This window comes from Typopeltis vanoorti, chromosome 4 (genome assembly GCF_054136105.1).
Source record: "Typopeltis vanoorti isolate ZY-2024b chromosome 4, IOZ_Tvanoo_1.0, whole genome shotgun sequence".
NCBI lineage: Eukaryota > Metazoa > Arthropoda > Arachnida > Uropygi > Thelyphonidae > Typopeltis > Typopeltis vanoorti.
In genome coordinates this window covers 27,533,461-27,547,131 of record NC_143552.1, presented here as the reverse complement: position 1 = coordinate 27,547,131, position 13,671 = coordinate 27,533,461, and the positions used below count along the sequence as shown (strand labels likewise).

Genomic DNA, 13,671 nt, shown 5'->3' with positions numbered 1-13,671 from the left:
CTTTTATACATGTTGTGGCGCTGGTTTCATTTCTGTAATGTATGTATGTATGCAGTATTTTCGTAACAAGTTAAGCCTTGTTATTATGGTATTTTGGTTTAATAATAATAATGATAAAAACAGTTTCAGATAATTAATAAATACGATACGTAAGTAATTATTATCTTCATTGTAATAAAAGAATCACATAGAGATAATTAAATGCGTGTATGTTTTTATATATATGTGTAATAAATATTCAATTTTGCTTATATCTACACGCCCAATTGTGAACAAGTGTTGTTGATGGTATAATCGTCTCTATCAAATTTTATATGTGGTGTATACGCATATCGAGCGACAGGTTGTACGCTGCAGTGAAATAATATAATATTGCTTGTTTTTCTGCTTTGTTCGTGTGAATTTTCTGTATTCTGATATTTGACATATGTGAACTGATCAAAGAAACGTACTCTATAAAAAATGAGTTAAAATGATAAATCGAATCACAAATGTTTTTCTAACAGTTGGTGTTTTAGAAAATTATCCATGAACACTCGTAGTGTTATTGTTGAATTGTTCCTGAGTGACTGATGGACGTAATGTGAGCGAATCATGATTAAATTAAAACGTTTTCGCACATATATGTTCAGTAGAGCAGAAACATAGCATAATTTATGCTCCATACGTTATTGTAATTTCTTATTATTTATTAGGTAAATGAATTATTTACCTCATATTCCAGTCGTTTTTGAATATTAATTAAATTCTTTCCAATATTTTCAAGATAATTGAAACAAACGTGTAAAATGTAATTACATTTTTTTTTTAAATCACTACCAGTGGTTCTTAAGTAGAAATAGTTCAGTCTCATAACCCAAAATATTCCCTTTTACTGAATTGCGTTTAAATATAAATTATTATAAATATCCCTTTTAACTTGAACCTTGTTCCATTAAGGTGAATGAGATAGAAGTCTATGATTGTTTAAGTCATCTTGATGTGAATATATCCCTTTTAACTTGAACCTTGTTCCATTAATGTGAATAAGATAGAAGTCTATGATTGTTTAAGTCATCTTGATGTGAATAAGGCTATTGGACTGGATTGAATTTCACTATGTCTTATGAAAGAATGTGCTAAGGAACTGATCCGTTCATTGACTCAGTTTAATGAAAGTCTTAGTGTCCTCAACAATCCTGATGACTGGAAAGAGAGCAAGATTGTTCCACTGCATAAAGGTGGAAGCGAAACAGATACTTCAAATTACAGACCAGTTTGTATTTCTGGAGTGGTTGTTAAGGTCTTGGAGAAGTTAGTTAAGAATAGAATTAGTGAGATTTGGTTAACAGCAGATGATGTAGTTGCAGGGATTAAATATGAAGGGTTTAGTGTTTTCAAGGAAGATAGAAAAGACAGGATGGGGGAGAAGAGTACTGCTAATGATAGCAGATGAATTGCAACCAAAAAGAATAGGAGACAGGCAAAGTCAGAGGCCAGGAAGAAAAAATATACAGTTGGTTGTTGCTATAATAGGCTAGAGAGTTCCACAGATGATCTGGAAGACATGCATCACCAAATTTGTACAATAATTACAGGATGAGTGATTATAATGGAGATGTAGACTGGAAGGAAGAAAGATCACACGACAAGAAGGAAATGGAATTTATACACCTACTAAGAAATAATTACTTAAGGCAGCATGTGATGGAGGAGACTAGGGGTGGGAGAGTATTGGGCATGATCATAGGATCAGAAGAGCTATCCATAATCATGGTGATCACATTGCCTCTGATTGGTGAAAGTGGCCATGTAGTCTTGACTTGGGAGATTGTAAAACATGAGGAATGTTCTATCAAGAAGAGGTATTTGTGGAACTACGAGGCAGGTGATTTTGAATGTTTAGGAAGAAGCTTAAATCTGTACCATGGCATAAAACACTGCAGGGTAAATCTGGAGGAAGCAGTATTAAATTGTATACGTAAGGTAAGGAGGGTTAATCGGATAGAAGTTAGATGGAAGGTGGGCAGCATGGCAAGGAAGGCAAAATCAGATTATGAGAAGAATTTAGCTGAGCAGGCCAAAAGAAATCCCAAAGAGTTCTTTTGTTATGTGGCAAGCAAGAGGAAGAATATGATAGATTAACCTTAATGAGTGATGATGGTCTTGAGGAGACAGAAGCAGATCAAATAATGATCACTTTGAAAGGGTATATCATTCTAGTGAGGTTACTGCTTTGTGACAGACACTAATGTTGGAACAGAAGTAGATGAATTGGAGGTTCTTAGTATATTGCAGAATCTCAGTGTAAATACAGCTGGGGATTAGATGAGATATCAGCTAGGGTTTTGTGAGAATGTGTAAGGGAACTGGCGATGCTTTTGACTAGGCTCTTCAATTTAACTCTCAGCTCATAGAATTCCAAGGGAGTGGAAAGAGGAGAAAATAATTCCTTTGTATAAGGGAGATTTTAAGACTGCAGTAACAAATTATAGACATATCAGTACCTCAGGCATGGTGGTAAGAGTATTAGAAAAATTGATAAAGAGAATTCAAGAGAATAATAGATAAAAATATGATACTGTATGATAGTCAACATGGCTTTGTGAAGGGTCGATCATGCCTTAGTAATTTACTAACTTTTTATAATAGAGTAAGCTGAGTTAGATAAAAGGAATGGCTACATAATGATTTTGTTGGATTTTGCAAAGGCATTTGACAGAATATCACATGGAACTCTGTTTCGCAAATTAGAACAAATGGGAATGGTTATAATACTGGTTTAGTGGATAAGAGGGTGACTGCTGGACAGATATCTAAAAGTGGTATATGAAGGGGCAGAATCATTTTGTTGGATTTTGCAAAGGCATTTGACAGAATATCACATGGAACTCTGTTTCGCAAATTAGAACAAATGGGAATGGTTATAATACTGGTTTAGTGGATAAGAGGGTGACTGCTGTGGTATATGAAGGGGCAGAATCAAGGCAAAACAGGTGACTAGTGGCATGCTGCAAGCAGTGCTGGAATCATTGTTGCTTAATTTGTACATAAATGATATAGGAAATAATCTGAAAGGAAATATTCAGTTGTTTGCTGATGATGCAAAATTGGGTAAAGTAATAGTCAATCAAGGTGATGTTTAGAGCTCGCAGGATGATTTAAATAGTAGTATGGACAGAAGTTCATGGGTATCAGTTTAATGTTGAGAAATGTAAAGTTATGCATTACATTTTAGGATAAATAGATTGCAAGCCATGTATCACATTGATGGCACTGAATTCCAGGAAATAGATGAAGCTAGAGATTTAGGGGTGGTAGTGACAGAGTTAAAAGTTTAGAGGACGTATTGCTAAGGCTGTAAGGTAACCCATAAGATTACTTGGCTATTGAAGAACACATTAACAAGTAGAGATAAGGAAGTTATTCCTCTTTATAAGGGTTTGATTATGCCCACATCTGGATTACTGTGCTCAAGTTCTTGTCCCCTGGGTTTCTTGTGGATGAGGAAGTCGTGAAGAGGATTCAAAGGTGAGTGTCCTGTGCAATGTTCCCTATGAGGATAGATTGAAGGTATATGGATTGCAGAAATTGGTTGATAGGAGAAAAAGAGGGGATATGTTAGAACAATTTAAGTTGTTTAAAGGGTTTTATAGGATAGATACAGGGGAAATGCTTCACCACTTGGCTAGAAGGACCAGAACAAGGGATCATCCCTGGAAGTTGTATAAAAGTGTGGTTAGTAGGGATGTTAGGACTAGATTTTTTGCTTGGAGAGTTGTGAATGAGTGGAAAGGTTGCCAGAGTTAGTTGTGAGTGCTTTGTCTGTTAATGAGTTCAAGGAAAGCTATGATAGATTGTGTGGATAGGATAGATTGGGTCTCCTGTGATGAGACTTTGGACTCCATGTTAGTGCCCGTATAATAATAATAGAATACAGGATTGGGTGGATAAGGAAAAGATTCTGTATAGCAGTTAACATGGGTTTGTTAAAGTGAGGGCTTGTTTTGCAAATTTACTTATATATATGAAGGTGACTACAGCTGGAAGGGGTGATTTATATACAGTGATACTCTTGGATTTTTGCAAAGGCATTTGACAGGCTGATACAAAATAAACTAGTTTATAAGTTATAGCAAATGGGATTGGAAAATCATTTGGTTGATTGGATAGCAAACTGGCTTTCTAATTGATATCGAATGGTGGTGTATAGAGATACCATAGCTATCAAGAGGAGAGTTACCAGTGGAGTTCCACAAGGTTGTGTTCTAGAACCACCACTGTTTAATTTGTTTGTTAATGATATTGTGATCCTAGAACACAATCCTGTGGGACTCCACTGGTAACTCTCCTCTTGAGAGCCATGGTATTTCTATACACCCCCATTTGATATCAATTAGAAAGCCATTTTGCTATCCAATCAACCAAATGATTTTCCAATCCCATCAGCTGTTTGCAGATGATGCTAAGCTGAGAAAAGTTGTTAGGAATGATGCAGATATACTGGTGCTTCAGAGTGATTTGAATAAAGTGGCTATGTGGGCTGACAAGTCAGTTTAACACGAGAAAATGTAAGCATTTTGCACTTTGCACCTCATAAAAAGTATAGCTGTGTATCATATTGGAGACATTGTATTACAGGAGGCAGAGGAAGCGAGGGATCTCGGTGGATAAAGAATTCAAGTTCAAGGAACATATTGCAAAAGTGATAAAAACAGCACTAAGAAATGACAGTATATTAAGAACATTGACAAGTATTGATAAGGATGTGGTCCTTCCACTGTGCTATGCTTTGTTTAGATTGCATCTGGACTGCTGTCCATCGATTTGGTTACCTGCATTCCTAGGCGAGAAGCAAGCTCAGGAAAAAATTTGAAGGTGAATAACAAAAGCAATATTGGGATTGTGGAATACTGTCTATGAAGACATGTTGAGAGAATGTAAATTGCAGACTAGTGAATAGGTGGAAGAAGGGAGATTTGATTGAGACATATAAATTGTTAAGAGTGCTTATCAGATAGATACCCAGGATAATTTTGAAAGGGTTGAATGAGGGAAAGAGATAGAGACAAGAGGTCATTCTTTGAAGTTGTATAAAGGTGTGGTGCATAAGAATGCAGCATGACTTTTTTTTACATGGAGAGTGGTTGGCCAAAGAATGTGAAATTTTCATTCCACATTCTTTGGCCATATGTGACCCATGCCTCCATTTGTTTCCAGTTTAAAAACTTATTTATTTATTGTTTGGCAAGTACTAATGTTATTTATTTTATTTATTTTTTTTTTTGATGATCTGGAATGTTATCCACACTGGCGACTAGTTATCTAACAGAAATGTGTATAACTTATTTATTTATTATTATTATTAATTTCATTACATTTAATTTCTATGATAAAGTGGTACAGAGAATCCAGAGTTCATGTGTTGAGGCTGAAGTGCTGAGGACATAATGTTGGAGGCTTAATGAAATATATACAGCACTCGGAAAGAATTAAAACTGATTTTAATGCTTCCAGTATTTCATCTCAGTCACTGAGATATCTTCAGGGATTACAAAAAACTAATGTAACATACACACTCAAATACAACACAATACTAAGTGAAACACGTGGGTGACTCTAAAGTCCTATCTGAGTGGTGCATCCTCTAGGGCATTTGTAGGTGGCCTAGGATGTAAGGTGAGATTACTGATAATTAATATTTCCCAAATTTTGGGAAGTTTTATGCATCTGTATTTATTTTAATTCAGTTGATTTCTGAGTGCTTCTGCAAATTTTAAAAACAATGTTTCTTTTTTGAATTTATTATGGTGGTTTTTTTCCCAGAGATCCTGTTGTATAATGAAACCTGTGGAGCATTCATGACTAAACATACACACGTGACGACAGTAATAACATTTTTTAATAAGTAAATATTTCATCCTAAGCATTATAGGACATCTTCAGTCCAGTTAATTCAAACAATACTAGGAATCACATAAGCTAGGGCACATGCTTATAATGACAATTCCCCAGACTTTTGGGATAGTAAGAATGTCATTACGGTTCAAATTGGGTCTGTAACATAGGACTTCAGCACTTTCTTTATATATGTTCGTGTTTAGCCGGCCTTTTTGGTCGAGTGGTTAGCGTATCTGTTCTCTAGCCAAAAGGCTGCGGGTTCGAATCCTGCTGTGGGCATGGATGTTTGTAATTGTTTGTGAAAGCACTAGTGGTGGTAGTCTGCGGTAGATGGCATTGGTGTTACATGATGAAGGTTGGTGGAGTAATGAAGCGAAGAGTGTAGACTTCGTGCCCTCCCTCGATGAATCTTTGGACTCCCTGGAGGTGTGATATAATAATAAAATTATGTAAAGATCTGTGTAGGTTTGTTCTTTTTCCAATGGATCCTGTGGTTTGAGTTGTCAATTCCGTGTTGTGCTAGGCTGGTTGTCAGTGGTTTGATAAGGCGGATATGGCCTTGATGTTCTGTTCCAAAATGCGTTTGCTAATGGATCTACCTGTCTGTCCATAGTAGGACAATTTACAGGAACATGGGACCTCATACATGCCAGGTAGCATCAGAGGCGAGAGTTTGTCTTTAGGAAGGGAAGGTAACCAATTGATAAGGCGGATATGGCCTTGATGTTCTGTTCCAAAATGCGTTTGCTAATGGATCTACCTGTCTGTCCATAGTAGGACAATTTATAGGAATATGGGACCTCATACATGCCAGGTAGCATCAGAGGCGAGAGTTTGTCTTTAGGAAGGGAAGGTAACCAATTGTGGTTACCTCTTTTTCAACTTTTTCAGTATGCTACCAGCAGCGTACGTTAAATTAACAATGAAAGCATAAATATAGTTTATGACTGATTAAGATCGGATCTAATATTGAAATTGCGACATAAATTTTTATAATCGCAATTATATTATAGCAGATTGTTGCATCCATATTGTAACTATAAATGTCGTATGAAAAAGAATAAATCGATACCATATTTACTCGAATATAACTCGTACTTTTTTCCCCCCAAAATTAAAGCTAAAAAATCGTGGTGTGAGATATGTGCGGGAATTTTTAGAAACTAAAGTTTTCAGGAAAAAAACTGAAAATGGGGATGACTTACCAAGAATCTCCTCTTCGTTATAGCTACCTCCGGCCTCCAGAGCAGTTTCCTTGTGTGCATTATCAAAGTCATCTATCCAAATAGCGACATCTTCTTTCCCATTATTCCAAGTAAAAATTACAAGTAATTTACAAGATTTTAGATACGTAATGAACACCCTTCACAAATGTCTGAGAAGTGAAAGCAGAACGTGAAATAGGCAGCAATGGTAGGCCAAAAGAGATAGGACAGCTATGAAGATGTGGATATGATTGGTGCTGTATTAACAAAAGATAGCGTTACCAAAACACAAAGTCAAGCTGACATTTTTGAGTTGAAAAGCTAATTCTCTTCAACCAAATTCCATAATATCTGAAACTGTCTTAACAACATTCACTCTATATGTCTTAGTTTTAACATGTTTACGAATTTTATTGCAGCTTTGTGTTTGAGTTAGTGGGGCACTCACGCACATCTAAGATTTTAGTTAGATACTGTGTTTGCCGGTGAAAAAACATATGGTTTTATTTAAGTCTAAACAGCATGGTTGATGTGGGAGGGGACATGTGATTCATTAGTTAGTGCCGTTTTTATACCAGTTGTTGTTTCTAATTGCAGTTGGGGAAGGCACGTTGTTTACCGCAGGGAGTGAGTTATTGTTCTGACGTTAAAGTGGTTAAACTTTATTTTTGTGTGCGATGTACAGTACATGCAAAACTTTTTAATTTCTTTTTTCATAAAGTAAAATCAGGGTACAGGGGTGTGAGTCATATGCGAGGGCGTGTTATATTCGAGTAAATACGGTATTTCTGTTTTATTATATAAAGCAATCATCGTTTTTTAAAAATCTTTCCTTGAGGTGTCAGGGGCCGCACGCGGCCTGCCAATTTGACACCCTTGCTCTACACCCATGTTACACCACATGCTACATCAGTCCGTCTGCTCGATAGAGGTTGCAACATGATTCTTCTTTCCATAACAGAACCTTCCAAGCTTCCACCTCCCACTGTACATGCTCTTTGTACCACTGAAGATGATGCTGCATATTGCTTCGTGTAATGTTGGGCTTACATATTGTGGTCCTCCCACGGAAACCCATGTTATAAGCCTTGGTTCTGAATGTTTTTATGCAGATTCATGTTAATCAGTCGATGCCCAGAACTCTGCATTCTATGTGTCGGCTGACAAGTTGTGGTTTTTGCATATTATTCTTCGTAGCATCGTACGGTCATGTTAGTGACTGTGCTGGGTGTTCATTGCTAGTAGCACTTGCAGTTGAACTCCCTGCACTCAATAATTTGCCAAACAGATAGGCCTGCAACATGGCAACCTGTTACAATGCCTCTATCAAAATCCATGAGTTCCCTTCTTGTAGCCATTTCACCTGGACAGAGTTGCACTGACTTGGGAGCATCATATTCCTCCAATTTTTACTGGCTACAAACACATGACTCATTACATGGTATGATGCACCTTGTCCATGGTAAGGGGGAGGGGTTCATTGACTTCTTTCCAAGTAGTGTATTTGGAAGTTGTATAAGGAGGGTGTGAGCAGTGGCATAAGGAGTAGGTTCTTTGCATGGAGAATGGTTGGTTAGTGAAATGCTTTGTTTGACATTGTGGTGAATGCAGATACATTGAATGAGTTTAAAGAATGGTTTTGATGGGCTTTGTTTGTAACAGTGTTTGCCTCCCGTGATAAGGCTTTAGTGGAGGTTTGAGAAGTCACAAGATCTATAATGCTGCCATGTGTGTGCAAGTGATCAGGGAGAAAGAAATAATCTATTGACAGCTTTCTTGAAAAGCTATGGGTTGACAGTCACATTATACTTTGCAAGGAACAGCATATCTTTATTAAAGTAAGGGCATGTCTGAGTAACATTATGTTTTATAATGTTGCAGCTGAGTTGGATAATGGAATGATAATGTTTTATTACTGTTGGACTTTTTTTAAGGCATATAACTGAATACTGCATGAAAGGCAGTTGCATAAATTAGGGTATACATAATTTGAATATAAAGGTAAGGGGTGAGTTGTTTGCTGGATTTAAGGTGACTGATGGTATTCCCTAGGGATCACCCTTGGACCATTATTGTTCAATCTGTACATTAATGGTAATGGGAAAGACCTGGAAGAAGATGTTTAATTATTTGCTGACAGTGCGAAGATAGGCAGGGGCAGGCTTTCTTAAACTGCATTCTGCACAGAGCCATAGGGTTGCCAGAACATAGATATATTTATATCTTCTGTCAAAGTATAGTAGCGAACAAATTAATCTAAACACTCACATTTTAAAGAAAAATTTTAATTCACAAGAAAATAAGTACAAAAATTAAACTCCACCTTTACCTAATAATTTATATGTGCTCCTTTGTTCCTAATAAGGTCATTAATTTGCTTAGGTATGGACTCTTACCAACATAGAACACATTTTTCTCGTTTCTGCATCTTGAAACTATACTTTTATAATTTTAATTCTAAAATTAAGTATTGTATTAAGTCATCCTTTGTATTCCAACTTAATTTTCCAAGTCTCTTTTTCATTATGACCCACAAATTTTCAATTGGGTTAATGTCAGTAGAGTTAACTGTCCACTAAAGCAATTGGACTGTAATTTTTGAGGAACACTCACTTTTTTTTGAAATGTGGTATGGAGCTAGATTCTGTTGGAAGATGAGTTCTTTGTCTTTCTGGATCTGTGGGACCACTCTTTTCTCCAATATTTTTATGTATTAGTCACTTTTCATAATACCGTCAACAGGCACAAGTGATCCTGGACCCGTCATGTGTAAAACAACCCCAGGACATTTTTTTAGCTGGGTGTTTAAGGAGCTTGTTGAAGGTGGACAGGAGAAGTCTTCTCAGCTGCTGATATGCAAACATAGGGTACTCGCTCTCCTTCGATAAAGAAATGACTCTCGTCTGAGAATGACCTTCTTCCACTTCTCAACAGTTCGATCTTTGTACACTGGAGCCTCTTTTCTGCATAGCCCTCATCAGCTGTTTCATTTTTGGTGGACTGCCCTCCCTGCTATCAGCAATCTTCGACAGGCTGTCATGTCAGAAGTATTAATCTTACTTGCTGCCAAGTCTTTATTTAAGTCTACAGTCTTGGACTCATTTTGCTTTTCCTAACTAGTAAGTTTAGTTTTCTTTCCTTTTCCTGTCGGGAGAAAAGGTACTTGTCTCCTTAAAAACCTTTTAAAATTACATTAATAGTACCCAAATGAACACCACACTCATTGGCAATTTGTCTTTGTGTCATGGATGTGTGCTGAGAAAGAGAACATATTTTTGAACACTTTCTTGGAGATGTATCCATTTTATAGCTACACAAAATGAATAAATACTATAAATGTCAACTTGTTTACACTATTAAAAATGCACATACTAGTAATCAACATTGTAGAGACAGTTAAAACACACAGCACTCAACCAAAATAGTGAACTAAAACTGAAACCAGAGCTGAAACACACCAAAAACTTGATGAAAATTCGGCTTGTTCAGATTAATTTGTTCGCTACTGTAGTTTCTGAAAAAGCTATGATCAGACCATGCCTGGACTACTGTGGTCATCCTCAAGGATTTGAAGAGGCATAAATTAACTTTAGAGAGATTACAGAGGCAGATTAAAAAAATGATATTGGGACTCTACAATGTTAGTTATGAACATAGCCTGAAATGTTGACTGCAAAGTTTGGTAGATAGAAGAAGAGTTGATATGATTGAGATATTTAAACTTTAAAAGATAGTTACAGGGTTGGCACTGGTGAGCTCTTACATATGTTAGTACAAGGGGGAAGGAGTGAGAATGAGGGACCATCCCTGGAAGTTGCAAAAGGAAGTTGTGAGCAAGAGAGTAAGGAGTGGTTTCTTTGCATGGAGGGTGATTGAACCATGGAATTCATTGCTTAGTTGGGTTAGATGATAAGAGCATGAATGTAGTGGCATAATAGACTTTGTGTTGTCTAGGATGGGCCTCCCACAGCGAGTCTTGTGACTCCATGGAGGTCCTGAATAATAATAATAAAAAACCCTTCAGCAAATGGAAAAATACTAATGTTTATTAAATTGATTTCTTTTTAGAGCACTTTAGCACTTTGTTATATGTAATATTGTGTATCATAGGTTTTCTTGATTAAAATGCTTTGTATTAACCATTCATTATCATAATTCCTTTATAATAATCTATGAAAATTTTCATAGAGGTACCACGAAAAAATAAATATTTTTATCTAGGAATCTGTAGCCTCAAAAAGTTTATTAAACACTGGACAGGGCATTTGGATGTGAATGATGTGCAGCACTTAAGCTTTCCAGCATAATATTATATAGGTGGGATTGTGCTTTGAAAAACTGATTAGACTAGGGAACATTTATGATGTATAAAAAGTTATTCCAGCTGTTATGATGGATAAAAAGTTAAAAGTCACAAAGTAGCAAAGATTGCAAATACAACTCAGGTGATAATTGCAGAACTGAAATGATCATTGACATGTAAGGAGGTCATTTTTGCCTCTTTATGAAAGGCCTTGATGTGACTGAACTGTGCTATGTGGACTAGACTACCTTGCACCCTCTTCATACTTTATTTGCTGGGTTTTTCAAGGAGAAAGCTGGAAGAGGATGCAAACAAGAGTTAAGAAGAATGATATTGTGATCATGAAATGTAGATTATTAGGACAGATAATCGACAGTATGCAGACTGCAGATACTAGTAAGCAGGAGAAGGATGGGTGATATAAGACTTGTAAACTCCATAATAGTATTATGAGATACCAGTTGATAAAATTTTTCATTGTAATGGAATGTGGGAAGAGGATGGGGCATCTGTGAAAGTTAGTTTGTATAGTTAAAAAAGGAGTACCAGCTAGATTTCTCTCTCACAAACCTGTGAGTCAGTGGAACAGCTTTCCTGTTGAAGTAAGTGTATCTCTATTGTGAATGAGTTTGAAAGGTATGACAGTTGTGTAGGCAATGTGGTCACTCATTGAGTCGTTGACTACTGGTGTTCTCTGATAATGATGATGATAATAATAATAATAATAATGTCTGTAAAGGATATCAATTTACTGATCAGAAATAAAGCTTGTGAATTTAAACTCATAGGTTGTTTACCTAGATTTTTTAGGTATGAGAGAAGTGATAAAGAGGATCCAGAGTTAAGTGTGGTGTGACCTGTCTGGGAAATTCTCTGTGTCAGAATAGATTAAAGCTTTCTTGGCTTTAACCTTTTTTTTCCCTACCTATTAACCAAAATAGGTAGGGGAAAAAAAGGTATGGGGGATATGATAAACACATAAAAATAAAAGAAAGTTACTGAAACAATTTTATAGATTGAATCATAAGAAATTTTTCGTTACTTGATACGAAGGGAGAAAACAAATGGTCACTCATGAAAGTTATGTAACAGCGTGGTTATAAAGTCTAAAATTTTTGTTTGCAGAGAGGTGAATGACAGGAATACATTTTCAGAGGTGGTTGTGAATCAGTTCATGAAATATGATCACTTGCATAATCGTTGATATCATTTTCCTGTGCTGAGTCTTCAGATTCCATGGATATTATTAAGAGAGGTCCTCCAGGGAGTTAGAGACTCATCAAGGGAAGCCACATACTACATACACCAGCTATCATACTTATTCTTGAATTCATTCGCACTGCTTGCACTCACAACATCCAATGGCAATTCATTCCAATCACGCACCACCCTCTGAGAGAAAAATGTATCCCTCACACCCTTGGTGGTCCTTATATGTGCTTAAAGTAATAATCAGTCTCCTTATATTTGAAGAAATGAACTTCTTTCATTGTGCATGAGTGGATCCTTTCAGTTTTTTAAAAAAATTTAAAAATTAGCCAATGTACATTTTATATGCTGACTTTTAAAATATAGTTGCTCATTTTTCTCTTAGTATAGATCCCCCTGTAGTGCAATCAGCAGGATGATGTGAAATTTGTCTTTTAGTTCGAGAGACTTCGATTCATATCCTGTGTGTGACACAAGGAATCTTTATATGGAATTCTTAACTGAAGGTGAGTTAGCTAGCATCCTATTGAGATGGCAGAGTTTTTCTCCCCTTCTTGATACTTTTAACTTGTAAAATATACTTTAACAGGTAATATGTTGCTACATAGTCTTAGTTGCTTTGACTTTAATTCCATCAAAGCAAACTCATCTGTAAACTGATCATCCCCAAGGATAGAAAAATAAAACTCCATGGTGGACACAGGAAGTTAAAGAGGCAGTCAAGGAAAAGAAAGCATACTGAACGTTCTGGCAAGTAAATCAGAATATGCGCTTAGAAAAGGGATAGAAAATTGTAACAAAGCAATGTGTCAAAGTAGCTAAAAAAAGTTGTAGGAAGGCATTGGTAAGAACAAAGGAAATAAATATCGGGAAGGTTGCAAAATATTCTGGAGGCTATTGAAAAAAGCTTAAAAATTGAGGAGAATACCACTATAAAAGGAAGCAGAAATGATAAAGATGACAGAGAACCGAAGATAAAGATATTCTAAATGTTTGGAATAATTACTTGGAAAGATTGCTAAATGAAACAAGCAGTGCCAGCACAGTTGGTAGAAAACATTCAGCAGAATTGCA

At 36.2% G+C, this 13,671-nt stretch overlaps 1 protein-coding gene across 2 annotated transcripts in view; it reads left to right on the top strand.

Moving 5' to 3' along the window:
* Window positions 1–69: 69 nt before the first annotated feature.
* The window catches only part of LOC150107179 (uncharacterized), a 446,221-nt gene continuing 432,619 nt past the window's right edge, over window positions 70–13,671 (top strand). Inside the window, exons 1-2 of one of the 2 annotated variants that reach the window (XM_090391714.1) lie at window positions 70–149; window positions 12,983–13,103. The gene's annotated coding sequence lies outside the window, so the exon portion shown is untranslated. Of the gene's footprint in view, window positions 150–380; window positions 696–12,982; window positions 13,104–13,671 lie in introns of those variants that run through there. The other variant, XM_090391715.1, reaches the window with a different exon arrangement.